General features: G+C 44.2%; 1 protein-coding gene across 6 annotated transcripts in view; it reads left to right on the top strand.

Annotated features, from left to right (window-relative positions):
• Positions 1-25,734, top strand: part of FGF13 (fibroblast growth factor 13) — a 411,595-nt gene that overhangs the window by 317,305 nt on the left and 68,556 nt on the right. The gene's annotated exons all lie outside the window — the stretch shown is intronic.

Raw genomic sequence — 25,734 nt, 5'->3', positions numbered from 1 at the left:
AACCATATGTAATTGAGCTACTCTTTTTTTCCAGTCCCCAAATTCTGCCTTTTGTGGGCTGTTTTTAGGCCATTTCTGTTGATCATGCCTATGAACATGCCCAGTCTTCTCAGCATTCCCCTGCTCCTCTTTTCCAGCATTTTTGGGGTGAATCCACTTTTTCACATATTACTTCCTTCGCATTATTTTCAGGAATTTCACAAGGTTGCAATTCATATACTTCCCTCTGCTATGTGCGATATATATTCTGTTATTCCCAAACAAGGTAAGAAATGTGCAGCACTTCTTCCACTTACTCCCCACAAACTTTGTGTTCATGTTCTCATATGTGTTTTCCCATTTGTGCTCTGAGCTCCCTTGTTACTGGATATTTTGCTATAAATAGTCAGTGGTCTTTGATGGGGCTTCTACATATTATACAAGCACATACTACTTTTTAAATAATGATCTATCTACTGATCAGTTTACTCTTTGTGACATTTTTCATTTCTGCCGTATTAGATTTCTATGTATTATAAATTTACTGAAGTTGTAATAGCAAGCTTTGGGGTTGCATAGTACCTATCTGTTGGGTAAAAATTGTTGGTTTTTTTCCCTAAAAACTTGTTTTCACCTCCTTCTTTGAAGAATATGTTTTGTTCAGTGTGCATTTCACGTTTGACAGCTTTCGTTCTTCTTTCAGCAGATGAGATAGCCTGTCATTGTCTTCTGACGTTCATTGTCGTTGAGGGAAAGTTAGTTCTATATTATTCTTACTATTGTTCTATCTATGTAGAATTACTGGGTACTTGGGATGTTTTCAAGATTGTCTTTTTATCTTCAGTTTTTACTACTTTGTCTTGGTTAAGTCTAGTGAATTTGTGTTTTACTAATTCTCCTTAGTATTCTCTTGGATATATACAACGTGTTATCATAAATTGTGTTTCATAGATTTTGAAAATGTGTAGGTCATTATCCCCTCACATATTTCTTCGACTCCGTTCCCTCTCTCTTCTCCCTCAGGGACTCCAGTTACTTATATGAACTTGCTTTGCTATAGTCTCACAGATGTCAGGCACTGGTTCCAGTTTTTACTGCCCTCTTTCTTTCTGTTTCCTTTTAGAAACTTTTTTTTTTAAAAGTCCTTATTTATGCACACGGAACTGGTACAGGCCAGAGGTGCAGGGACAGTGAGAGGAGTCACCAGAGACAGAGTGGGGAGCAGAACAGGCAGACTGACAAAGTACAGTGCTGAGGGGAGCAGCAGGCGGGTCAGCAGAGGTCTGCCAAGCCATGTGGATCACCTCCCGGGTGGGGATTAGCTTCTCAGTGCTGCGCTTTAACCCGCTATGCCACCAGGGAGGACTCTTTTTAGAAACTTTTTAGCCCCATGTCTCCGAGTCCCAAATTCTGCTCTCTGCCACTGCTAGTCAATTGATAATTCCTTGAAACAAAATTGTCTGTGCTAGTCTATATTCTTTTCTAGTTTTGCCATTTGTCTGTGTTTCTAGCTTCCATCACAGTATTGAATCCGACATCCATTCATCTGTGGTCGTCACCTGTCCACTTGTAAAATGTGTCTAATTGTTTCTTAAAATTCTTGTTGGCTCATCCTTCAGCTAGGCATTCTCTGCCCTGCCTGCTCATGACTTCATCTCTGGAGAATGCCTCTTGTTTTCTTCCCTTTTTGAAACTCTTCTGTTTCTATAATCTGAATATGGCATTCTATGTAAAACCACAGAAACTGAAGTGAATCTTCCCAATTTCCAAAGATGAGAATGCTGTTTCTTCCCTGAGACCGTTCACATTTGGTTTGAGATCAGTCAGCTGTTCGACTGACATGGGGCTGAACTCTGCGATTGCTTGGTTTATATTCAGCTCACCTCAGGCTTTGCCTTATTTAAAATCAAGATCATCACCTTCCTTTAGCGGGTCTTTCAATCTGAGTAACCTGAATAGTGTCTCTGTTCTCCTTCCTTAACCCCCTACTTCAGCTGTTTCTGTGTCAGGAAGGAGCCTCGCTCTATTTTCTCTCTTGTCCATCTGCATGGGTCATTCAGGGCCACTGGCGGGACTCGGTATACTCAAGGGACTTGCTGCCTTCGAGGTGAGCTTTCTGTCATCCCGCCTACCTTCTGGACCATGCGCCTTGGATTGAAAAGAAGAGGGGGTGTCTCTCTCACCTTTCCTGCCCTTCCCTTCATGGCAAATCACTATTATTTCCTACCCATGTGAAACCTATAGTATAGGAGGAATTCTATTTCATACTTTGTGAATTTTGTTTCTCTTCTCCTAGACTTGTGCTTCAGTACCATTATCACGCTGTGTTCATTATGGTGTCCATCAACCACATAGTATTCCGAAGGCGTGTGCTTGCTTGATTAAGCAATGAAATCACACAGATGGCCTGGTTAAATCTAGTCTTCAACTGGGCACCCAGGCTTTGTTCATGGCAAATTTTCAGCATAAGAGTCAAAGGGCTCGGAGTGATCCCAAACACACGGGGTCAATTGTTTGGCAATGGGAGACAGAGAAATGTCTTTTCTGCCTACCCACATTTAAAAGGTAGGTTAGAGATTCACTCCCCTCTGAAACTTTGAAGAACCTGGGGTTAGAGCCCACACAGCCAGAGCAGGAGACCTCATGCAAAAAGGCTTTTATTTTTTATAAATAAATGTGTTCATATTTTACTGCATGTAAAGATCCTTAACGGAATATGTATGCATACATTTTTCTTCAGTTGCTCACTGTGGCTTTGAAAAGGATAATGTAATATTAAAATACTGGATGAGGGCCCTCTCTGGTGGCACGACAGGTTAGATTGCAGCACTGCAAGCTGGCCTCAGCCCCTTCAGTACGAGTTCAATCCCTGTCCCTGGAGGTGATCCACATGGCACAGCTGACCTCTCCTGACCCGCCCACTGCTCCCCTCAGCAGTGAATTTCATCAATCTGCCTGTTCTGCTCCCCACTCTCTCTCTGGTGAGTCCTCTCACCACCTCTGCACCTCTGGCCTGTACCCAGCTCTGTATGCATCAATAAATAAATCTTCAAACAAAAATGCTGGATGAATAAACGTCACAGCTATATTTGAAATGTAAATTTTCCTGTCTGTCTTCATTTTCACTTTCACTGTCATGACTTTGTTGAACTTAGGAGAGAGACATTTTTTGACACATAATGAAAATAAGGAGTTGTACAGAAGTCATATCCACTGAGAAAATCATGAAAATCACAGGGCATATATATTTTTTTAACCCCTTTTCAGTCTTTAGCATACCTTTTAGGTTTGCTTTGTGAGATATACTTCCAAGCGTCTAAACAGAAAGAAATATTAATCATTCGTTTCATTTCACAATTCACTGGGTATATTTCTTAGATCACAGGCCTGGCCTCATTGATATCCTATGTGTTTCTTTCTTTCTTTTGTTTTTTCTTGACTGAAACCACACTTATTTTTTTAATAAGATAACAGTTTATTTTTACATCATTTTGTACATTTTTTTTTTATCTCAATTGTAATCCCCATGGGTTTCCCATCACCAAGTCACCCGAGTGCCATCACCATACTCCCGTGCACTTCCCTCCCCTCTCCCCCCCGTTTTTGATCCCATTCCCCACTCCACCCCCACAAAATGTCTCTAGTATATGGTTGTGCATTATTTTTGTTATTTTCTTGCCTGATCCATTATACTCCTGCTATGAGTGAAACCATCCGGTATTTTTCTTTCTCTTTCTGGCTTATCTCACTAAGCATGATCTTTTCTAGCTCCATCCATGTTGCTGCAAAAGACTGCATTTCTTTTTTTTTTGGTTGCTGAGTAATATTCCATTGTATATATGTACCACATCTTTTTAATCCAGTCATCTACTTTTGGGCATTTGGGCTGCTTCCATGTTTTTCCAATTGTAAATCAAGCAGCAATAAACATGGGGTGCAGGTATCTTTTTGAATCAGTGTTTTTGTGTCTTTTGGGTAGATACCTAGGAGTGGGATTGCTGGGTCGTAGGGAACCTTCATGTTAAGCAGTTTTCCATAGTGGTTGTACTAGTTTGCATTCCCACCAGCAGTGCAGGAGTAAAACTGCACTTCTTAAAAAAATTATTTTATGTGTACAGAACTGGGGTACTGGTCAGGGGTACAAGGGTGGTGTGAGAACTCACCAGAGATAGAGTGGGGAGCAGAACAGGCAGATTGATAAGTGCACTGCTGAGGGGAGCAGTGCAAGACAGGAGAGGTCCACCATGCCCTGTAGGTCACCTCCAGGGCAGGGATCGAACTCCTGCTGAAGCAGGCTGAGGCCAATTTCGCAGTGCTGCGCTCCAACCCACTGCACCACCAGGGAGGGCCCGATATCCTATGCATTTCTATGAGAAATTACAAGACCTGCACTCCAGTTGAAGTAAATCAGGTGAATTTGTTCCACAGTTATTTCTTCCATGCATCTCATTGTATTTCATCATGTAAGAAGTGATGTGATTATGGGCTTTTGTCTGAATGTTATTTTGTTCACTTAAGATTCATTCTCAGGAGGGTCGAACAAATTTGAATTTCATGTGAAAGCTTTATTTATGTGCTTCAGTAACTCTTGTCCTGTATATAAGTGAAAATCTTCTTGGTGGAGAGAGCTACACCTCCCCCCAGAGTCCCCCAGTGCTGGTGGGCCTGGATGAGCAGCAGGAGGCTCCTGGTTCTGAGTCATTACGAAAGTGCCCTGCGTATTTCCCAGAGAGAATGTTGTATGGGAGTTAACCAACCCTTACAGAAATTGGACGCGAAGTAAAATCGGTCTTCATCACTTGCTGGAAAACCTCTGAATTAAAAACAAATAAAAAATGTGCTTCCCCTTCTTGCTGAGACAGTGAGGTACTGTGGACAGATGCAGGTTGTGAAGGTGGACCCCAGCATACCTCAGCTGTGTGCAGCAGGGAGCAGTCCACAATGTTTCTCGGCATCACTTTCCATATCTGTAAAAATTCAGAGAAGTATAACACCTACCTTGTGGGATTATCGTAAGGATTAGAGGGAAGTTTTATAATGCATGTGACACTGAGCTATTATTATGGCAGCAAAGCCTAGGATTAAAAAAGTAGGCACTCTGGAACCAAATTGTTGGGACTGAAATCCCGCCTCTGATACATATAAGCTGCCACTTAAGCGAGTTTTGTCACCTCCCCGCACATCTCAGCTTTATTCATGTTAAATGTCTCCTAAATAATCATACTAAATAATAGCATGCACCCATCAGTAGGATGACATGGATCGCTATGTGCAAAGTCGTGGACTGGCCCGCGCAATGCATTCCATGTAAGTATATATTAGTGTTACTTTCCGTTCCAGATAGTCTGGGCGGGGGGGGGGGTGTTGGGGGACAGTTGGAGGCATCAACTGTTACCAATTACTTCCATCTGCACTAGTAGATGGAAGGTTCTGGAGGTTTGGGGGAAGATATGTCTGTGTGTGTGTGTGTGTGTGTGTGTGTACATAGATCAACTGGATTTAGTAATAAATAACTTTGAGAAGACTAACAGAACCGGAATTTATTGTGTATACACAGACCAAGCTCCCTGCAAAGATTTACCCTTTCAGCTTGTGCAGTTACTCTGGGAGAGTGGTGCTACCACTGATTCCAACTTAGAGTGGTGGCGACTGAGACAGAGAGGCTAACTGGCATTGTAAGAGCGCACATGCTGGGAGCGGTGGAATGAAGATTCACGTTTGTTTTCCAGTCGCAGCGCCCACTGGAGCTGTCACTGCCTTGCAGGCTGCTCTCTGCTGCATCAAGTGCAGTCTGCCCGTGTCTTCAGGCTCCTGTGCTCCATAACCTTTCTGCTCGATGGAGCCGGTGAATATGATGACAGATACTCCCATGGCTGAGTGCTGAACTCCTGTGACCACTGTCAAGACGGTGGTGGAGTAAATAAATCTATATTGATTCCATATATGTTGTTACTTTATAGATGAGAAAAGAGAAGCCCAGAGTGTAGTTTTCCCAAAGTTTCAATGCCAGAGAGTAGAGCTGAGGCTGAAACCCAGAATTCCTGTTTCCATCATTCTTTCAAACTTAGTGTTATAAAAGTGAAAATAGCAGTTTAGTTTGGACACCACTAGAAACCATTTTTGACTATCAGTGGCAGCCCATAAGAGAAGCCGCCTATATACAGTTCCAGGAGCTTACTTTCGCAAATGCAAAGTCATGCTTTGTCCATTATCAATATTTTGCAGGGAGGAGAAAGGGAGCTTCAAGCTTCCTGGGCACGTCAAAGTGAGTATCAGGAGAAATGAGTGCCAGATATCCTTCGTTAGGAAACAAGCCATTATATTATCAATACTCGTTGCCCTAAATGGCATTACCTCTGCTGCAATCACAAACACCATCTGCAGCCGGCTTCTCCGAAGAGGTAAAGATTTGACATATTTCATAATGTCTGGTGCTGGCAATCTCGATGCCGAGAAGTCACACAGCACAGCTTAGGAAGAACCAGCTTACCATTTCTGATTCATTGAGAAATAAAGGAGTTGTTCTTGACCCGGGTCAACTTCTTGTGTTCTGCAGGTTAGACGGAAGCAACTGTACCCCCTGTCTCCCCTGGGGAACAACCATATCACAGGCTTTCCTAATCTTTTATTTTCTTGTTTATAAAATAACTGCTCAGATGCCTATGAAATACAATGCAATGTCTTGAGCATAAACTTGCAAATACTCACCTAATTTGATAGCGCAGAAACTAAGAAACGTGTTCAGAATGGTTTAAACTTTTATGTCCTTAAAATGTACTATCCCCTTGATCCTCCTTCGCTCCTCTCTCCCTCTCTCTTAACCCCAGTAACCTCAGGTGGTTTGATGCTGTTGGCTAGTTCATCATTATTTTGCTTTGTCTGTTTGTCTGTTTTATTGCCTTTATTACTCACCTATGTGAGATTGGCCAGTAGTTGTCTTGATCTTTCTGGCTTTATTTAGCATAACCCACTTCAACTCTTCCATTTTGCTATACATTCTAAAATCCCATCTTTAGTCTCAGGTGATAGTATTCCATTGTGTGGATAAGCCACATCTCCTCGGCTCAGTCCTCTGCTGGCAGGCACTTAGCTTCCTTCCATGTAAGTTATGTAGTGAGTAGAGGAGCTTGTCACTTTTGGAGTTGCTTTTGTGTCCTTCAGATAGATACCCAGTGTGCTGGCATTGCTGACCCGGATGCTGTTACCATTCTCAGTATTTTAAAATAGGTCTAGACCGCTTTCCCAAATGGCCACACCAGTTTACATTCCCACCACCTGTGTGTAAGAGTTCCTTTTTCTCTAATCGTCTCCAGCTCTTGTTGGGAGTCTTTCTGATGAGTGCCTTTCTCCCCAGGTGAGATGATGTCTCACTGGGGTTTTGATTTGATTTGGATTTGATCTCCTCATCTTGTTGTCTCCTCATCTTCTCCTCACCCTATCAATGCAATTTCATTTGTATACTCAAGAGAGTCATCTTACCTCAGGAAATGATGACATGGGGAAAGAAAGGAAAGAGTGAAAAACAAGTCTTATGACAGATAAATCTTTGCCTGCCCTTTCCCTATAGATAGGTCAGTAGAAGTTCTTGTTTTGACTAGATGACCTCTGAGATATTCCAAATCAGGGTGAGATACTAAAGAAATCACAACTAGCGAAAACATATGGAACTATTACTCACAAAATGATAGATGGAAGTAAGCCATGATATGCAAGACAAATGAGACTCAATCCTCTTTTTGTAATAAACTTCCAAAATTGTTATGAGTAATGTTGCTTAAGAAAAATTGCAAAGATACTCCAGAGAGTCCCTACATGCCCTTCATCCAATTTTCTGTAGCATTGACATCTAATTTAATCACAGACATTAAATGACTGTGGTACATTTGTCAAAACTAAGAAAACAATGCTGGCACATCACTACTAACTAAACTCCCGGTTTTATTTGGATTTCAGTATTTCCACTACTGCCCTTGTTTTTTATTCCAGGTCTCATCTGGGGTACCACATGCTATTTATTGGTGTTATCTTAGTCTCCACTGACTGTGACAGTTTCTCCTTGTCTTTTTGGTTTTGGCTCAGACACTTTTGATAGTAACTCCCTGTGGCTCATGTGTCCCAGAGGAAGGGCTACCAACTGTTCCAAAAGCCCTACTTTACAAAATCTATAAGGACCGCACTTACAAATTTCTGCCTTAAAACCACCTCATTCCCAGTCCGAGTCCCTAAGCCCAATCAGTACTCTTCACTGACTCCCCTTTGGAGCCACCCCTGAGAGTCCAGCAAGGGTGGACACGCCTCTTGCTCAGCTTGTTTCACATGCCCAGCTTTCTGTGACCAGCAGATTCAATTGAATGCACTCAATATACCAAGCCCATATTCCATCTGACAGGTGTGCCTACCGGCACCTCTCTGAGCCCTTCCAATGACGGGGCGCTCATTACTGCCCAATAGCATCTGCTCTGTCATCACCGGACAGCCCTGTGGTGAAGAAGGACTGTGAACCTGTTCCTGGTCCTTGCAACTTCTCTTGGGTGACTCTGCAGGTATCTGCTGGAGCATCAAGACACTGGATGGAAAGTGACTGCATTCACAGTCCCACTGCAGGGGAGGGAAGGGCCAAGACATACCTAGGGAGTGCAGCTTGGTTCCGATTGTCTTGCTTGGTATTTTCTGAATTTGGGCATGTCACTCAATCGCCGAGGACCTTAAATTCTTTACTGAAAGGAACTACCAATTCCATAGGACTATTGTGAACAATGAGCTGAAGTAACATGAAGGCTCTGAGCATACTGCCAGGCTCTAAGTGCCAGGCACTTGGTCAGGGTGAAAGTTACTGTTATGCTATGTTGCGCCATGTGGTCTGTGGTATATTATTACATTCTTCACCTCCCAGTGCTGAAGTCTAACTTTCCCTTCCATGAACTAATTTCCTAAAAGCTTTAATTTTATTCTTCTGTTGACCTTTTCCCCCTTGATGTTTAATTAAGCTGTTACTGAACAGAACTGAAATGCAAAATAACACGAGAGGCTCTGTTATTAGCACTCAGGAATCCCATATATCAGCAACATGTGAGATTAGTCATGTCAGTGGATGGGAGAATGTGGCAGGGATTACTGGTTACCCCTGCTAATCAACAGAAAATGCAAATTAGACCCTGGCTAGTGGCATTGATCTAAGTCTCTATGGCAACTGCAGGCTTCACAATCTACATGTGAACAAGTGAAGAAGTAATTCAAAACTGCAAGTCTATCATAGAAACCTCTGCAAGGAGCATCAAGGAGAAAAAAAAAACTGAGACGTGGCCCCTCACAGAAATTTATCTAACTTTCTTAAGTTCAGTGCTAGCTTTACTTTCCTGGAGATAAAACTACTGGGATGCTAATTGGCAATAATATCAACAGAAAAAAGCAAGGTCGAAGCAATCCACAAAATACAGACTTCGTCTGTCTGACCCAGTAGCTATAAATGAGGACTTGTGCATACCTGTGTGAGTACGTGTGCATGTGCCTGTGTGTGTGTGTGTGTGTGTGTGTGTAGTATGAGTTCTGGATGGTTACCCCACTTCCACTTCTTACTAGCTGTGACTTTAGGCAAATTTTTTTGTATTTAAATTTCTTTCTGCCAAAATAAATATTTTCCCCATTCTCTTCTTTTGACCCTTTCTCCCCACCCCCACAAAAGTCCTCAGTTCTCTTGCTAGTATCCACTAGTATTTGTAAGTGTTTTCTTTTATTGACTCATCCGCTATGTGAACGCCTCATATTTGTATTCATCCTGACTTCATTTACTGCATCTGGTTTCCTTGACCTCCTTCCATTTTGGTGTAAATGGCAGCCTTCCTGCTTCCTTACAGCTGCAGAGGCTCTGTGAGCAAGTCTGTGTGTGGCACCTCATCCAGCCCTCTCTCAGCGCCCCTAGGTTGTTGCTTTGCCCACCTACTGTTTGCCCACCTATTGCAAATAATGCTGCAGCAAACACTGTAGACCATGTGATTTCTGGAGTTGATGGTTTCCTGTTCTTTGGATAGATGCCCAAGCAACATAGCTGGGCTTATGGTGTGAACATTTTTAGTTTTGTAGGTAAATCCAGTCACTTTCCAAAATGGCTAAGCTAGTTTATAGTCCCACTACTCATTAGCTGTGTGACCTTAGGCAAACGTTTTAACCTCACTGCTTCTCATTTTATTCATCTACACTACGGCGATAGTAATTGTTCCTACCACACAGGGTTGTGAGAATTGAAGATGTGAACACATGTGAAAAATTTTTTTTTAAAGATTTATTTGTGTATACAGAACTGGGGTACAGGCCAGAGGCTCAGGGCGGTGAGAGGCTTCACCAGAGACAGAGTGGGGAGCAGAACAGGCAGATCGACGAAGTACACTGCTGAGGGGAGCAGCGGGCGGGTCAGGAGAGGTCTGCCGCGTCATGTGGTCACCGCTGGGGCAGGCGGAAATCAAACTCATGCGGAAGTGGCTTTAGATTCTCAATGCTGTGCTTTAACCCACTGCGCCACCAGGGAGGGCCCATGTGAAATTTATACAATGATGCTTAGTCCAGAGTAAAGACCCCAAAAGATGTTAGCTGCCAGTATTATATTATCACACCCTCATCATGATTTTTATTCCTGCTGGTTGGTCTTGCTTCTGGAATATAGACTGCCTTTCAGTCTAATGGCCTGTGAAGAAAAGACAGGGTGAGAAAGGTTATATTTTCCATTTTATAATTTTGTTTGTGCTGGAAAAGAGACTTGGAAATGTCAGCCCTGGAGAGGTCTTATAGGTATTATCATTTTCAATTTCAGTAAAACACTGAGGAAAATGGTAACTGTGATTTTGGTTGAAGCAAAGGATCCAAGCAAAGCCACCGTATTGTTTAATCCCTTGTGAAAAATCTAGAAGCAGGTAGATGTCTGTAAAATATGGTGCAATGAAAAATGAACGAGTCACCTCTTGATCAAATTAATTTTTTAATATATATGTAGCTCTGAAAAATAAACCCGCTTCCCTGCACCATGGTGGACTGATTTTCTTTGTGTTCTCAGCTCATTTCACCTGGCCTCTGTCTGTTGGTTGATTAGGTTTCTAGTCCAAGCAGGATAATTGCAGTAATTCAAGATTGGATTTAATTTACAGTGCTTACATTTGATGGGAGATTATTCTAATAGATATTGTGAGGTCAAAATTGTTACCATTTTTTTTTCCTAATGCAAACAAACCTCCTGCCAGTCACCACCCCGTGGTTCAAAAGCTTTTGGAGGCAGTGGATGAGGCTGAAAAGGAATTAAGACTTGCAGTCAGAAACTGGGGGTTTGAAACCCTGCTGGCCTCCTCAAAGAGCTGACTCTTCTCCCTTCACTCCATGTCTTTGTCTTTGCTTTTCCACCCTCTTTTCCTGTATGTGCTCCTTTTGTGAGCCACTGATTCCTCTTTGGCTTGAGGCAGGACCTGAGCTGATGAACAAATGAATTAGTTGTCTGTTTCCAACCAAGAAATCATGCTTTACCTAACATTACACAACTCATCAGGCAAAGCATGATTTCTTGGTTGGAAACAGTTTTCTGGTCTTTAAGTGAAGCCAATTGAAACCTCTGGGTCCCATCACCAGTGTTCAAGGAAGTCAAATAAGAGGACTAAACGTGATCCTTGTAAAGAATGGGTGAAGACTAGACTCCAGATTTGCCTGATGACTAACTTGATTTCAGTCCACCTTTCCCTGAAGTTCTTCGTTTGTGGCGAGCACCCAGCCATGCTCTAGCATGCATCATTCATGAATCTACTCCTTGCAAATCAGAACTGTCTGCAGGCCATCGCTCCGGATGCCTACTCTGCTTGCTAAACACAGAAAGGGAAGAGCGAGCACAGAACACTTCACCTGGCCTCTGTGTGTTGGCTGATTAGGTTTCTGGTCTACACATGAGAATTGGAAACTACAGAACTACCCTTTATGGAACCCCTCTTCTGTCTAGATGTGGGGGGTCCACAGACGCTGCCTTAGGTTATTACCTGTTTGGTGGGTGTGGCGGATTGGTAGAAGTGAGTATTATAAGTCCACAAAAGTGATCTGTACAGGGTGCCATGGAGTAGAGAAGAGTAACTGTGTCTTTACATGCTGGTTGTCAGGGAAGAGTTCCTGAGAGAGAGAGATGTGTGACATAAATGAGGAACAGCACGCTAGGTGGGCAGGAATAACATTTGCAAAGGCAGGGCCTTCGCGGCTAGGGCTGGAGGGGTGTGTAGGAGAAAGTAAGAACTTTGATTTGTCTAAAATATGCTCTGTCTGAGGGGAAAATGAAAGGAGGTTGGGTGACAAGGAAGTCTGTCCCAGATGATGGAAGGCTCGTAAGTGCGGCACTGAGACTTGTTATCAGGTCGTGACTGCTTCTGCTGGTTGGAAATGTAGTCATGAGTACGGCAGTTTGAGCATAAGCCAGAAAAATGTTACTGTTGAAATTTGGACAGTAAATGGAAAGCCATAAGGGAAAGTCACAGCAAGAGTAATTTAGAAAAGATATTAAGAAAGTAAAGCTTGCCGAACTTGGTTACTCCTTGAATATGGGTGGGAGAGGAAGAATTCAAGCTAATGCCCAAGTGTCTCTTGACTGAGATGGTGGATACATCTGGGAACAAGAAGAAACCTGAAAGCCACACGGACTAAGAAAAGGAGCAGGTTTTGGGAGATGAGTTCCACTTTGCTTTGGTTCAGGCCGAGATGCCTAGTGGCCTTTGGGTAGAACTCTCCATGAATAGAACTCAGGAGCCACCTGAGCTGATAAAAGTGTAAGGGAGGAAAAAATTTTCCTTGACTGTCTTAGGGTCATTGCGCAGTCCACCAATTAAAAAATAATAAATTAAGCAGCAAAAAGCATACACATTTATTAATCTAAGTTTTGTGTGATATAAGGGCCTTCATAAGGAAGTGAAGACTCAAACAATTAGGCCTGGATATAGTTATGCTGTGTTTAGTGAAGAGTGTGCATTTGTGTAGAAGCATCATATGCAAGGAGTATGAGTTAAGTGTATATAACTGGAAGAAATTTAGCATCGTCCGTTTGTTCAGATTTTTCTTGGTCTGCCTTTGTCTTTGGAGATGAGTATGCTTCTCACAGGAGGGTTCTACGACCTGTTTCAGAGGGAAGGGAAGCTTAAAATTTGGTGCCATAGTTTGGGGTACCATTGTCTCTAATCATCTCAAAAGTAATGGAGTTTTTTTTTTTTTGGCGTTGTCAGATTAGAAGTGATAACTGTTTCTAACTCTGCTCATGAAACCAGATCCATATCCTATTACAAGAGTCATTAAGACGTCTTTTAGAGGCCTTCCTCTACTTCCGGTCTCAATTCGCTCTTCTGTATCATGTTTGAGTAGCATTCTGTCTTTTTGTTTTATAGTAGTGATCACTATTTATAACTAAATATAGATGTTCCTTCTTAGCTACCCAACTCTTCGCTAGACCAGAATTTCTGAGTGAACAAGGATCACATCTGCCTTGTTCACTCAGTACCTGCACTCAGCCTGCATTTGGTAAATGCCCCCGTGGATGCATGAAATCATGGAAGTAAATACCTAGAAAGAGGAGGTGGAGAGAGAGAATTAGAGGGTGAAGGGCAGAGTTCTAAGGAACTCTAATGGCCACTAAGTGGAAAAAAATGACTAGGAAAGGAGACTGATAGGGAGTAGTCAAATAGAGGTAGGAGGGAAACCAGGAGAATATAATTTCAAGGAATCCATCGGAGAAGTGTCAGGAGAAAATTGTCAGTAGTATCCAGTGTTGCTGAAGGGATGTGTAATCATTGAGAAGCAATCACTGACTACAACAGTGGGTAGGTTCTTGATGATCTTAGTTGAGAGGATTCACCAGAGACAGTGGGGAGCAGGGCAGGTAAATTGACAGGTACACTGGGAAACGGGGACACAGGAGGGGATCAAACTCATGCTAAAGTGGCTGTGGATAGCTTAGTAGTGCTGTGCTTTAACCTGTTGCACCACCAGGGAGGGCCCTCTCCCCAGGTCTCTTAAACCACCCAGTTTTATCTGGTCTGTGAAACAGGTGTTGGCTCCAGCTAAATTTCCACGGGATTTCTTCCTGAGGGGTGCTAGGGCGCCCTAGCATTATCCCTGACTGTGAGACACAGACAGTGCATCATTGTGTAATAGATTGTGTATACCAAAGAAAGAAAACCCAAATAAAACAGTACACTACCCCCAGCCAGAAAGGAGACTGGAGAAGCACCCAGATTCTGCACAGAAAGAGACGGACCCAGACAGGAGTCGTGAGAGCCACGAGGAGAGAATGAGTTGTGCCAAGGACAGAAGTGACAGGGAAAACAGACAGCGATATATGGAGAGACATAGATGAGTTGATGACTACATGTCCAGAATTGAGGGAGAGCTATGGAACGATTCAAACGAGTGCAGTGGTAGGAAGACTTCACGTTTTCGATATATTCAAATACCAACCACATGCTACTTGTGCTTCTAGAGGGAGACTGAAGTACGTATAGAGCAATTTACGGGAACACAGACACGCACACTCACACACAGTGTGATGCGTAATGAAACCAGAGGGCGTGAGAATGTGAAGTATGTAAATGGGGGTTGCTGGTAAAGACAATTCAATTTTTTTCTTTTTAAGAATCTGGGCTGTGAGGTTAGGGAGATTGAACAAGCATCAGATTCGCTCGCCTGGTGTATGAATTCACGCAGCTGCATGTGCACACTCCTACAGCCAGTGGTGAAAAATGACAGCGCGATTTTTTTCATGGTGTTTACTTGTGGTTTTGTTACTTGTTGGTCAGCCATTTACATATCTGCATAATGTTTGTGCTACATTTTCACATTTCCACATGTGCTTCATGCACCACCACCAACTCTCCTGTGCCAGTGACACACCCTTTCCCTCCTTGTCCCCTCCTCCCTCCTAACTCTTTCTTCTGGTAACTGATGTATTTTTCACAGTCTAAGAGTTATTTCTGCTGTGTTTGGCCAGTGTGTGTGTGTTCTTTGACTATTTATTTTTCGCAAATAACTGGAACCATCCCGTAACTGTCTTTCGCTTTCTAACTGATTTCACTTAGCATCTTTGCCTGGCAGAGCACTTAAAGGAAGGGATGCTTCAAAGCCTTTTCTTTGCTTGAAGCTATTTCAGCTGCCTCGCCTGTCATTAAAACGTCACCACTAGAGGCGCTGTTTTTAGAAGTACCCCATTGCCTCTCCCAACCCCAATTGGAAGGAGCCAATTCTCCTGGGGGGGTGATGAAGATATATTAATGCGCATTAACCTGACACTGATGAGCATATCTGATTACCAGCTAGCTGTGTTATTGGAAAGCAGTGATGGAGGGCTAGGGTATAGGAAAGGACAATTTCAACGAAGGAGAAAGATCAGGAAAAACAAGATCCAAAGTCTTATCTGCAAGAGCAGGTTCTTGTGCGGCCTCACAAAGCCAGTGAGCATCTGGCTGAGGTGCTAACTTTATAGCATTGCCTGAATCCTGCCTGGTGTGTAGGTGTGTGTGCACATAGACACACACACACACACAAATACCCATGCTGTGTTATTTCATTTCTTTGTATAGTGACACAGGGCACTGTTGCTACCCTTAGCAATTGTTTTAGGTATAGTTTTTACAGATCGACGAATGCCATGATTTTGGCAGAGAAAGCAGAACGTGTTATTTAAGGCACAGGAAGGAGAATGCAATAGATAGGAGTGTTTTTAAAATATCTTTTCAATATATTCAAATACCAACCAAATCTCAGTTGTCCATCTCCAACAGGAACATCAAAATCTACATAGAGGAATTCCTAGGATTATCTGACTCAGACAGTCATTTTCCCATAATATTTTTTCCTTTCAAGTTTTATCATCATGATCATTATAAAATTATTTAATTATTGCCCACCTGCAAACCTGAGCTCCTCAAGCTCACCTCAGCTATTGGAGAATGACTGACTCGCTGTGACATATATGTCAATTTCATTTTAATTTTGACTGGCATCTTCCCAAAGGGATCACTTCTTCTAAGCCCTCTGTTGATGGCACTTGTAAATCAATAAACTACCGTACACTTGAACATCACCATTGACAATATGTGCCGAATACCATCAGTGAGAAAGGGAAGGCGATCGCCTTCCAAGCAGGAAATAAAACAATTTACATATGTCCATAAGAATATCCACAGAGCACACTTTATTTTTCCTGGTCCCAGAATGCTTCATGACCATTCCAGCAATCAACATTTCACAGTAATGTACATTCCTGCAGGATATTTATAATAGTTGATTAACTGGTTGCCAGTTGATTCAAAGTATTGAGAAGTAGGAATTCAACGTTTGGGGGCCTCCCTGGTGGCGCAAGGGGTCAAGTCTTAGCACTATGAAGCTCTCTGCAGCCAGTGCAGCATGAGTTTGATCCCTGAGCAGGAAGCTGACAACCAGGGAGCTAGCTCATAGGACACTCCAGACCTCTCCTCTCACCCCCTGCGCCTCTGGCCTGTTTCCCAGTTCTTGTATGCATAAATAAATTAAATATATGTTATATATACTTTTACATTGTATTCTTATATTATTTTATATATTCTTTAATATATAAAGAAAGGAGGGTTTTGTAAGTTCTCTTAGTGGAGAGGAAATAGAAGACCTGGTGAGGAGAATCCCACACCAGCGGTCAGTTCAACCTTGGTTTGAAGTCTGGCTTTATCTGACTTCATTCGCCAACTTCCTAGCTTTTCCTTGCCATCCAAAATTCATCTTTAGTGAGATTATTTTTTCTCTTGGAGCTGAATGTCATTCCTACCTTTCTGCCCACAGAAAGAATGGTGCCTTCTTTGGGGCACACATGACACTTTGTACATGGGGTACCAAGCTGACTTAGGTAGTAATCCCAGTAGGGCTTTTGTTACTTTGTTTGCTTATCCTTGTCCTCTTTGGGAGGCTTGGGGCAGGAGAGCCAGGAGAGCCTTTCCAAGAATGTGGGTATGAGGTGTAGAGTGCCTGGACTTGAATCCTGGCTCAACCATTTCACACCTGAATGAACTCAGTTAACCCTTTCTTTGCCTTAGCTTCTTATTCTGTAAAATGAGCATAAGCTCATAAGGTTACTATATGTATTTAACGAGTAAACCAGGAGAAAGGATAAACTTAGAATTGGGCCTGAGATCTAGTTAAATTAATGGTAGCTATTAGTCTCTTTGCTTCCTTCAGGATGTAGCTCAAAATGTGACAAATATTAGGAAGGCAAAAAAGAAGGGAGGGAGAGAGGGAGGGAGGAAGGGAGGGAGGGAGGGCCGGACTCATTTAACTGCTCTTGCCTCAGATCTCTTCTCTAAAATGAGATGGTTAATTGAGCATCAAGGCCCCTATTATGAAATTAGCATCTAATAATATTGCTTGAGGTCTTCGGTGGTGGCGGGAGAAACTACTAAATTATTTCAAACTGTTGGTTATACTTTTAGCTGTTGGTCTGAAAGGGGGGGAAGTGAGCACAAATTAGAACAGGTGCTAGAGAGACCTGATTGCCACAGGATAGGCATGGGTTGTGGCGATAGGAACACTGTGTAGGGTTTTTCTCTCTTTGGGCTGAACTCAAGCTTCCTGTTGCTGCAAGCAGAGGGCATAAGAAGAGTGTACAGAATGGAAAGCTAGTATTCCCTATACTGAAAGGATAGAGGGAGTTGGGGGCATGCTGACTTCTTGTCTCTGCTATGTGGTGATGAAGACAAAGGCCAGAAAGTGCCCTTTCTGTCTCCAAAGCCCTGGCTGTCCTGGTCAGACTAGACCCTGCTGGTAAAGCAGTCCCCAGGTGAGAACTCAGGATGGCCTTATCCAGCATAGCGAACCTTTTAACTTTGGTGAGAATGGCAGAAATGTTCTCTTTCAATGTCACTGTTTTTGCTAAAATGTATGGGCGATGTTAATAACTATTCATAGACACTATTTATTTACTCTTGTTTGTTTTGTAACTCAGTTCCTTTTTTTAAAATGGGCAGAACACCACTGAGTTAAATCATCTGTACTCCTTTTTCAGGAACACAAAGAGGTAGCCATAGTCAAGCCACAGATTCCAGACCAGGGCCAAGGAAGTAGGCATCTCAAAGGCTGCTGACCCACATAGATGGTCTTGGACGAGGTCCTTTCTCTTAAATATTGGCACTGCCACCTGTGTGTAGGCCAGAAAACCCTCAGTTTATCGCTTCCTTTCACTAGACTCCACTTTCCTCATCTGGAAAATGGCAGTCTTGATCACATTGTCATAATTACAGGACGTGGCCACCACCAGAGGGGTAGCATTAAAAATTCACCTAGTTATGGGGTTTACAACTGAGATGGAAAAAGACACAAAATGATGTAAAAATAGACTGTTATATTGTTGATAAAAAAAAATTCACCTACTTGCTCCATCAGCAAGAACTACAGTATGCACTGAGTGTTAACCACTGTTTGAAATTCTCGTTTGTGCACCAAAAAAAGTCAAAATCAAGAGCAGAGTGGAGTGTTCCAACACCACTGGTTCTCTGTTCCCCCGGGCCCTTGAGCCTGCCTTCGTCCCTCCTCGTCCCTCCTCGGGAGCTGGTGCTGCTGCTTCCTCAGAATTCAGCAGGCTCTCCTGCTGTCAGCCCAGTTGGTGTCTGAAAGGCTGTGTGAAGACTCTCAATCCTGAGAGGCACTGAATCATTTCCCTGTCACCTCTCTGCTCCTCTAAAACAAGAAACTCTTGATCAGAAATTGGTGGGAGCAGTGCTGTAGGCAAATAGTAAATCAATCTAGAGTTACTCGAGTGCTTGTGGATCCCACCCCCTTGCTAAGTAAGGATGAGCCCTAGATCCTTTGCAAACACTGACTTTCCTCCCTCGAATCCTGAGTTTAGGTCACCTTCCTCCAGAAATCCTGTTTCCTGAAACAGCTTAGATTTAAAAAACAAAACAAAACAAAACAAAAACTGATAACTGATCATTTGCTTTTGCCTCAAATCATCCTATCATTTTCCCCTCTAACCTTTCCTTTGGGTTACTTAATTCACTGGGCAAGAAATGAAGCCAGTGTTACACAGTTCACCTCTGAGTCTTGCACATTTTGAGCTTGCCATCAATGTTTCATCCTAGAAACAGCTCGTTTGTGTTCGTTAGCCACTAGTCAGTTCATAAAATAGCAAGTGTTCCTTCCAAGTGTTCAGGTCTCATTGAGTAAAACGGAATGGAAGTCACTCAGACAAGCTGGAGCTTCCGTTGCCTGTGAATGCGAGCATCACACTTAGGGTATCTACAGCGCATTTCCCACACACTGGATGAGAAAAACTTTAGATGGGCCTCTCCACCTTGACTCAATGTTCCAGTTCACCTGATAGGAGCTCCCAGAGGCAAACATGCTGGATATTTCTGTGTCCCTGCAGACAGGACCATATGTGTTCTAGTAATGTGCTGAGAACATGCCCCTGGCCCATGCCACTTCTTGGTTGCTCCATGGGTAGTGAAGTTGTTATGACAGAATGAGATACTCGACGGGGTCAACCCTCGCGCCCATTGAGGTAAATAGGATTTCTGCCGCACTCATAGACCCTTCTGGAGGAGAATCAGCAATCACCGATAGCATTTAGCAACCCCTACTAAACAGAATGTTTTCCTTGTACAAAACTTAAACCCTGCACATGGATGCTTAAGGTCATATCCTTGTACTCTCTCCTTGTGATCAAGAAAGCAACCTCCATTCCATGTTTTCTTGATTAAATGGCCAAGCAGGTAATCAGAGGCCTTGAACTCTTGATGTTGAAACTGCTACGGCTAATTAAATGGCAAAGAGCCGAATTTGTAGATATGATTAGTGCTATCAGGGTGCTCTATGATTTTAATGTTCATAAATTATGACTGAGCAATGAAAGTTTTATGTGCATTATAGGAGTTTTCTTCTTAAGTATCAGAATTAATCAGTGTGTTCCCAATTGGTTTTAAATATAAACCACAGGTGACTTCAGTAAATTCAATAGCTTAAGTATTTAGAGAATGATCTCAGACAGAAGACATAATAAAGACCAAGTCATCATCCAGGGCTAGGGAAGCTGAGGCTTTTCTGGCTTTTATTCTGAATGTAAACAGGAGAGCTCTTCAATTTCTTAAAAAATGGTTCTGGAGACCTTTGTTTCTGAAGCATAACTCCCCCCAATGATCTGACTAGGAGACGCTCTTTGCCAGTTAATAAATGTGTCAGGGTATGTTCCAGAACACAGTCATCACTATATTGGTCCCTGGAATGCCGGCGTGACCCCTGACAAGAGTTCCTTCACTTGCATTTTTCTTCTTGCTTGGAGTTCAGTGGTAAGCCACTTTCAGGGGCGTCTATCTGGTCTCCTCATTCCTGTTTCTACAGGTGGCCTCTCTGGGCTTTGGGACATAGTTAGCCCACACAGGCAGTACTTCTTACCCAGTTGGTAAAATAGCCCCTTTCTGCCCTGCTCCATTATGGGGCTGCTGTCCGGGTGAGTGGTAGGGGCGCTGGCCCCAGGCACACTTGACCCTGCCTACATAGGGTCCTATCCTGTGTGTGCATCCTCAGCCAGTGGCCTGGTTCCTGATCACACCAGCGTTTTCATGGGTTGCTGGTGGAGACGGCGGGCAAACTGCAAGTGGCTGTGCTTATGTTTATCTTCACAAAGGAAGGGTGTTTGAAATCTCCCATTTTCAGACTTGCAGAAAGACAGCCGATTCCTTCCTGCTCTAAAGGTACTGAGGCAGCCCCCAGGAGGCTGTCTGAATTCGCTTGTTTTTACTCATCACGGTCACATCTGTCTGGTTTTCTGTCTCTTTCCTGGAGATGCCTCTTGAGAGCAGGTCCCCTCAGCTTCTGCACAGCTCATCTGAGCCTGCCGAAAGAGATTGGCAGAGAGCGATCAGCATTCTTTCTATGCTCTGATAACTCACATAACTCTCTCTGAAAAGAATGCTAAAACCAAGTGAACCCACAAGGAACTGAGCCGGGGACATTTATATTTGCCTTTGGAATCCAACCTGGAGTCTTGTTCAGTGGGATGGAGAGGGAAAAGGGTAGATGAAGAGGGTGGTGGAGCAGGCGCTCTTACAAGGAATCATAGACTCCCAGAGCCAAAGGCGTTTTAGAAACATCTCCTCCCAAGGGTTTCAGATGCTTTGTTTCTAGCAGGAATCTTTTTATTCTTTCTGTATTTTAAATAAGAAACCCTACAAGGCCCATCAGATAAAAGGAGGAGACAGCAGACCTACCTTGGGGGAAACTTCTCTGAGGTAACACCCTGGGCTCTTCAGAATACAATTTGAAAGCCATTAATCATGTCTAAGGGGGCACTTTAAAGATAGGGAAAATGAAGCCCCTCTTTGGGAGACGTGACATGCCCCAGGGCACACAACCAGGTTACAGGTTGAGAGGAGAACTAAATGTGCCTCAGGTTACCTGGCCTCCATAATGGAGCTGGAGAAAGCACCAGATGCTCCTTCTTGAACTGGCCATGGAGAGAGCCTGTGCTAAGTGCAGTGTGGGGTGGGGAGGGGAGTCTGGGTGGGTCCAAGGAGATCTGACCCGCCCAGCATAGAGTAGTCGGGAGCCCCAGGGCTAAGCAGGAAGAACTGAAAGTTTCCAAGTCTGGAGGAGATCCAGAAAGTTCCATAGCAAGGGTACAGTGTGAACTGGTAAGAACAGAGCAGGCAAGAGAAAGAGGCACTTTGGAAATCAGTATTAAAGGCAAGTTCTTTATTTCTCCTCCCACTAGAATGCCACCCTCCTGGTCTCTGGTGGCACTAAGGCCAAAAGGCAAGGCGGAGTAAGCTTCTCTAAGGTGGGCAGCAAATCTTTCATTATGTCTTTCCAAGATGGATGGGTTTGGCACAGTTCTCCTTTGAGGATTTGAGAGTTATATTTACACTGTTCTGAAACACTGGGAATACATCGAGTTACCAGAGGATGAACATATCTGTTTAATTAATGACTAAGCTGATCAGACAAAATAATCTGAATACAAAGTCACAATGGCCTTCCTCCCCTTCCTGGGGAGGATCCCTGTCTGGCTGCAGGCCTCTTGCTCTGAGTTCTCTTGGTTGGTGGGAGAGGAGAGGCTTGGGGCTTGGAGGCAGGCAGCTCAGGAATCAGAGGGTCTCTCCCTTCTTTCTCTCTGTCTCTCTCCTTACCAACTGTACATCATTCATTTTCTTATCCATGGAGACAAAGGAGTAAAGGGGGTGTTAATAGGTAGAAGTACACTCTGTGTGCTGACAGAAACATGGGGTGAGAAGTCGGGATTCCCCCAAGGCCCCTTACTTCTCAAGTTTATGAAATCTCATTGAGAAAGAGACATTAGAACAAGAAAGGTGTCCGTAAACACCCATAGAATCCATCTGTGATCAGCTGTCACCCAGTGTTGCCCTAAGCTGGGGCAGTTTAACTCTGTAAAAGAGCAAAAGGCTGTGCTGGATGCCTTCAGTCGATGTATTTGCATGCCCCTGCTCACAGCCTTGGGATGTGGTCCCTGTCCTCACTAGGCACTTCTGAAATCTTCTGTGTCTTTACCGCCAATAGCCACCTCAGCGTGGCCAAACCAAATTTGATTCATTTCTGAAAAATGCCATTTACATAACTGTAATTTGGGGAGTACAACTTCACCCCCCATTTGTGTACAGGCCTCACTCACCCTCCACCCGAGCCCCAGTGCCTAGGTTCTACCCTCTTTTTTTCCTTGGCCCCTCTACCCAGTGTGTATTGCAGAGTCTAAGAATCAGCATTGTTGTGCTTTGCCATCTGATAACTGGCTTTCACTTTCTCACCGACTTAGCGTAACTGCCTCAAGATTCATCCATTTATTTCCCAGGGGCAATATTTCATCTTTTTGATAGCTGAGTAGTATTCCATTGAGTGTATATTGATATATTCCACAATTTCTTTATCTAGTCGCACTTTGATTTCTTCCATGCCTTGACTGTTATGCATCATCCTGTTCTGAAATCTTTTCATAACCATGTTTTGTCCTATTCTCTATGTGCATATCTACGGGATCATATGGTAGTTCCATTTGTATTTTTTTAAACAAATCTCCACACGGTTTTCATAGGGGCCACAGCAGGTAATATTCCCACCGACAGGTGGCTTAGCCTTTACTTTCTCCACCCGCCTACCCCCAGCACTGTGGTTTCCAGTTTATTTGATAGGGGCCTTTCTCTCATTGTAGTTTAGATTTGCATTTCCCTCTTTATGATGAGCATTTTTTCATGTGCCTGTAGGCATCGGAATGTCTTCTTTAGAGAAGTGTCTTTATAGCTCTATGACCATTTATTGATTGGGTTGTTTGATTTTTTTTTTTTAAAGATTTATTTATTTGTTCATACAGAACTGGGGTACAGGCCAGAGGCTCAGGGGCGGCGAGAGGCTTCACCAGAGACAGAGTGGGGAGCAGAACAGGCAGATCGACAAAGTACACTGCTGAGGGGAGCAGCGGGCGGGCCAGGAGAGGTCTGCCACGCCATGTGGTCACCTCCGGGGAAGGCGGGGATCGAACTCATGTGGAAGTGGCTTTAGCTTCTCAGTGCTGTGCTTTAACCCGCTGCGCCACCAGGGAGGGCCTGATTTTTTTTTTTTTTAACTGTATAAGATCTTTATATTTTTTGGATGTGCAATATGCAATAATTTCTCCTAGTCTATAGATTGCCTATTTGTTTGTGTTAGCCTTTTTTTTTTTTTTTGAGGTCTATTTGGGGTTTAAGACTTGTGGGTGCTTTTTTTTTTTTTTTGGCTTGAACTAGTTTCATATGTTTCTTTTAAATTTTTATCATTTTTATTAGTTTTTATTGAGAGAACATTGGTTCACATCATTAGAAGTATAGCATCTCCCCCTCAGATGTGGATGGTTTCTGACCCCTTTGGGTCAGCTTTAGCTCAAGGGGTGATTTCCCCAAGTTTGGACCAGCCATCTGGGGGCATCCTGGAAATACCTTATGAATGGGGCATGCACACGTACTGGTCATGCTGAGGAAAGTCAGCGTGGGAAAGCCCCCTCATTTTCTCCACGCCATCACCTGCTTCTTCCCCAATTCCTTCCTGCATCAGAATTTCTATACCTTCCAGCTTTTTCATGCCCTCCTTGGTTCAGGGTCCCAAGAAGGACACAAGGGGGGGTGGAAAGTTCCTTGGGGTGGTGTTTGGAAGGTAAAAAACAGGCAGACCTGTCCCTCCCACACTTGGATCTCAGTTTATGTGGCTTCCTCAGATCTCCTCCCTTCCTCTTTGGGTGACTGAGACTGTTCTGCTTCACAGGACCTGGAATTTCAGTGGCATTCACCCTGGGTCAGGAAACAGCCCCGTACCTTTCAGAATCAATAGCAGTCATTCACCAATTATCTCAACCAGCTATTGTTGAGCAGAAACTATGAAACTGGAACAGTGCCAGGAGGTGGGAACACAGTGGCCAACAAGACCCAGATTTGCCAGATTTTCAGGGCCGCCCAAGCTCAGTTATACACCCTGGTTTCCCCCAGGTATTAAAGGCTAAAGAAGTGGATAGTAGGGCTGGCTTGAGTTGTTTATCAAACTCCTCTACCTCGTCCTTTTTTCTTTTGGGAAAGCCAGGCACACCTAGGATGGAGTAGCCTGCAGGAAGCTGAAGGCCAGTGGGGCCACTGTCCTGTAATTACCACCTCCGCCCTGTGGCCTTCACTCCTGTCTGCCTCTTGAGGGCGCAAGGCAGTGCTGCTGACAGGCTCTGAAGGGCTGGAAGGGCTTCCTGGCTGGGGACTCAAGCAAGAAAAGCAGGCTGGAGCCTGGGCTTGTGGTTTTGCATGGCCCTGATTCTGAAAAGATCTGGAGGGGGGCCCATGGGGGACCCAGTAAAGAGACTGTAGTGGCCGCTCCCAGATTGCGTAGCCCTCCCCTTGAGGGCTTCCTTTGTGGCATCAGAAATCAAGGGAAACAGTAAAACAATCGTGTATATTTCAAGGCAGAGACATGGCTGGACCCATTTCGTGTCTCTCATTCCTGACCTCAGGGCTCCCTGTTCTCCACTTAAAATATTGAACAGGGAAAGGCCAGAATTTTGAATAGAGTGTGGAGCATAAAAGCAGCCTGATTCCTGAGCTGGTGAGAAGCAGGCCTGCTTGAGCTTGAAGAAAAAAGAGAGAAGTTAGGAGGTTGGAGACGGGCCAGAACTCAAATAAGGCGCCTGGGTTCTGCATTTCCCCATACTACCTTGTGGTACATCGGAGGCCACCGCCTGGATCCCAAACCCGAAGGGAAGGCTGAGGGGGCGCGGAGGAAAAACGGGGTTCGACCGCACAATCGGGCCTGAAATAAAAAGTCAGCAAAAACCACAGGGTGGCGGCGGAATGTGCGGGCGCAGCTCTGCAGTGCTGCTGCTTGCCGCGGGGGCTGCACCCTGTCTGGGAGCCCCGAACGGCTACAAGTGTCGCCGGAGAAAGACCTCGGCTGGGGTGTAAGGGTGTGTGTGTGTGGTGGTGGCCTGGGGCCAAGTTGTGAGTCTGAGCTTGGGGCAGGGGCCGGCCAACTTGCCGCCAGGGTCTCCAGCCTGCGCCCAGCTCAGAGTCCCACACCAACGCCAGGCACCCTGTTCTCCCCCACCTCCAAGCAAACCCCGGCGCCTCCAACCCAGCCATCTCCTCCCGGGCCTCCCCTCTCACAGCTTCCCCCAAAGCTCCTCCGGGCAGGGGGACTTGAGCAGGGGGCGCGGGTCGACCCCTGACAGGTGTTAGCCCGCGCCGCCGCCCGGGCCGTGGGGCGAGGGCGGGTGGGCGGCGG

Source organism: Condylura cristata, unplaced genomic scaffold (assembly GCF_000260355.1).
Source record: "Condylura cristata isolate star-nosed mole 26May11 unplaced genomic scaffold, ConCri1.0 scaffold00019, whole genome shotgun sequence".
In the NCBI taxonomy this organism is placed as follows: Eukaryota; Metazoa; Chordata; class Mammalia; order Eulipotyphla; family Talpidae; genus Condylura; species Condylura cristata.
The sequence above is the reverse complement of the archived record's forward strand: the minus strand, read 5'-3'. Positions and strand labels throughout refer to the sequence as shown.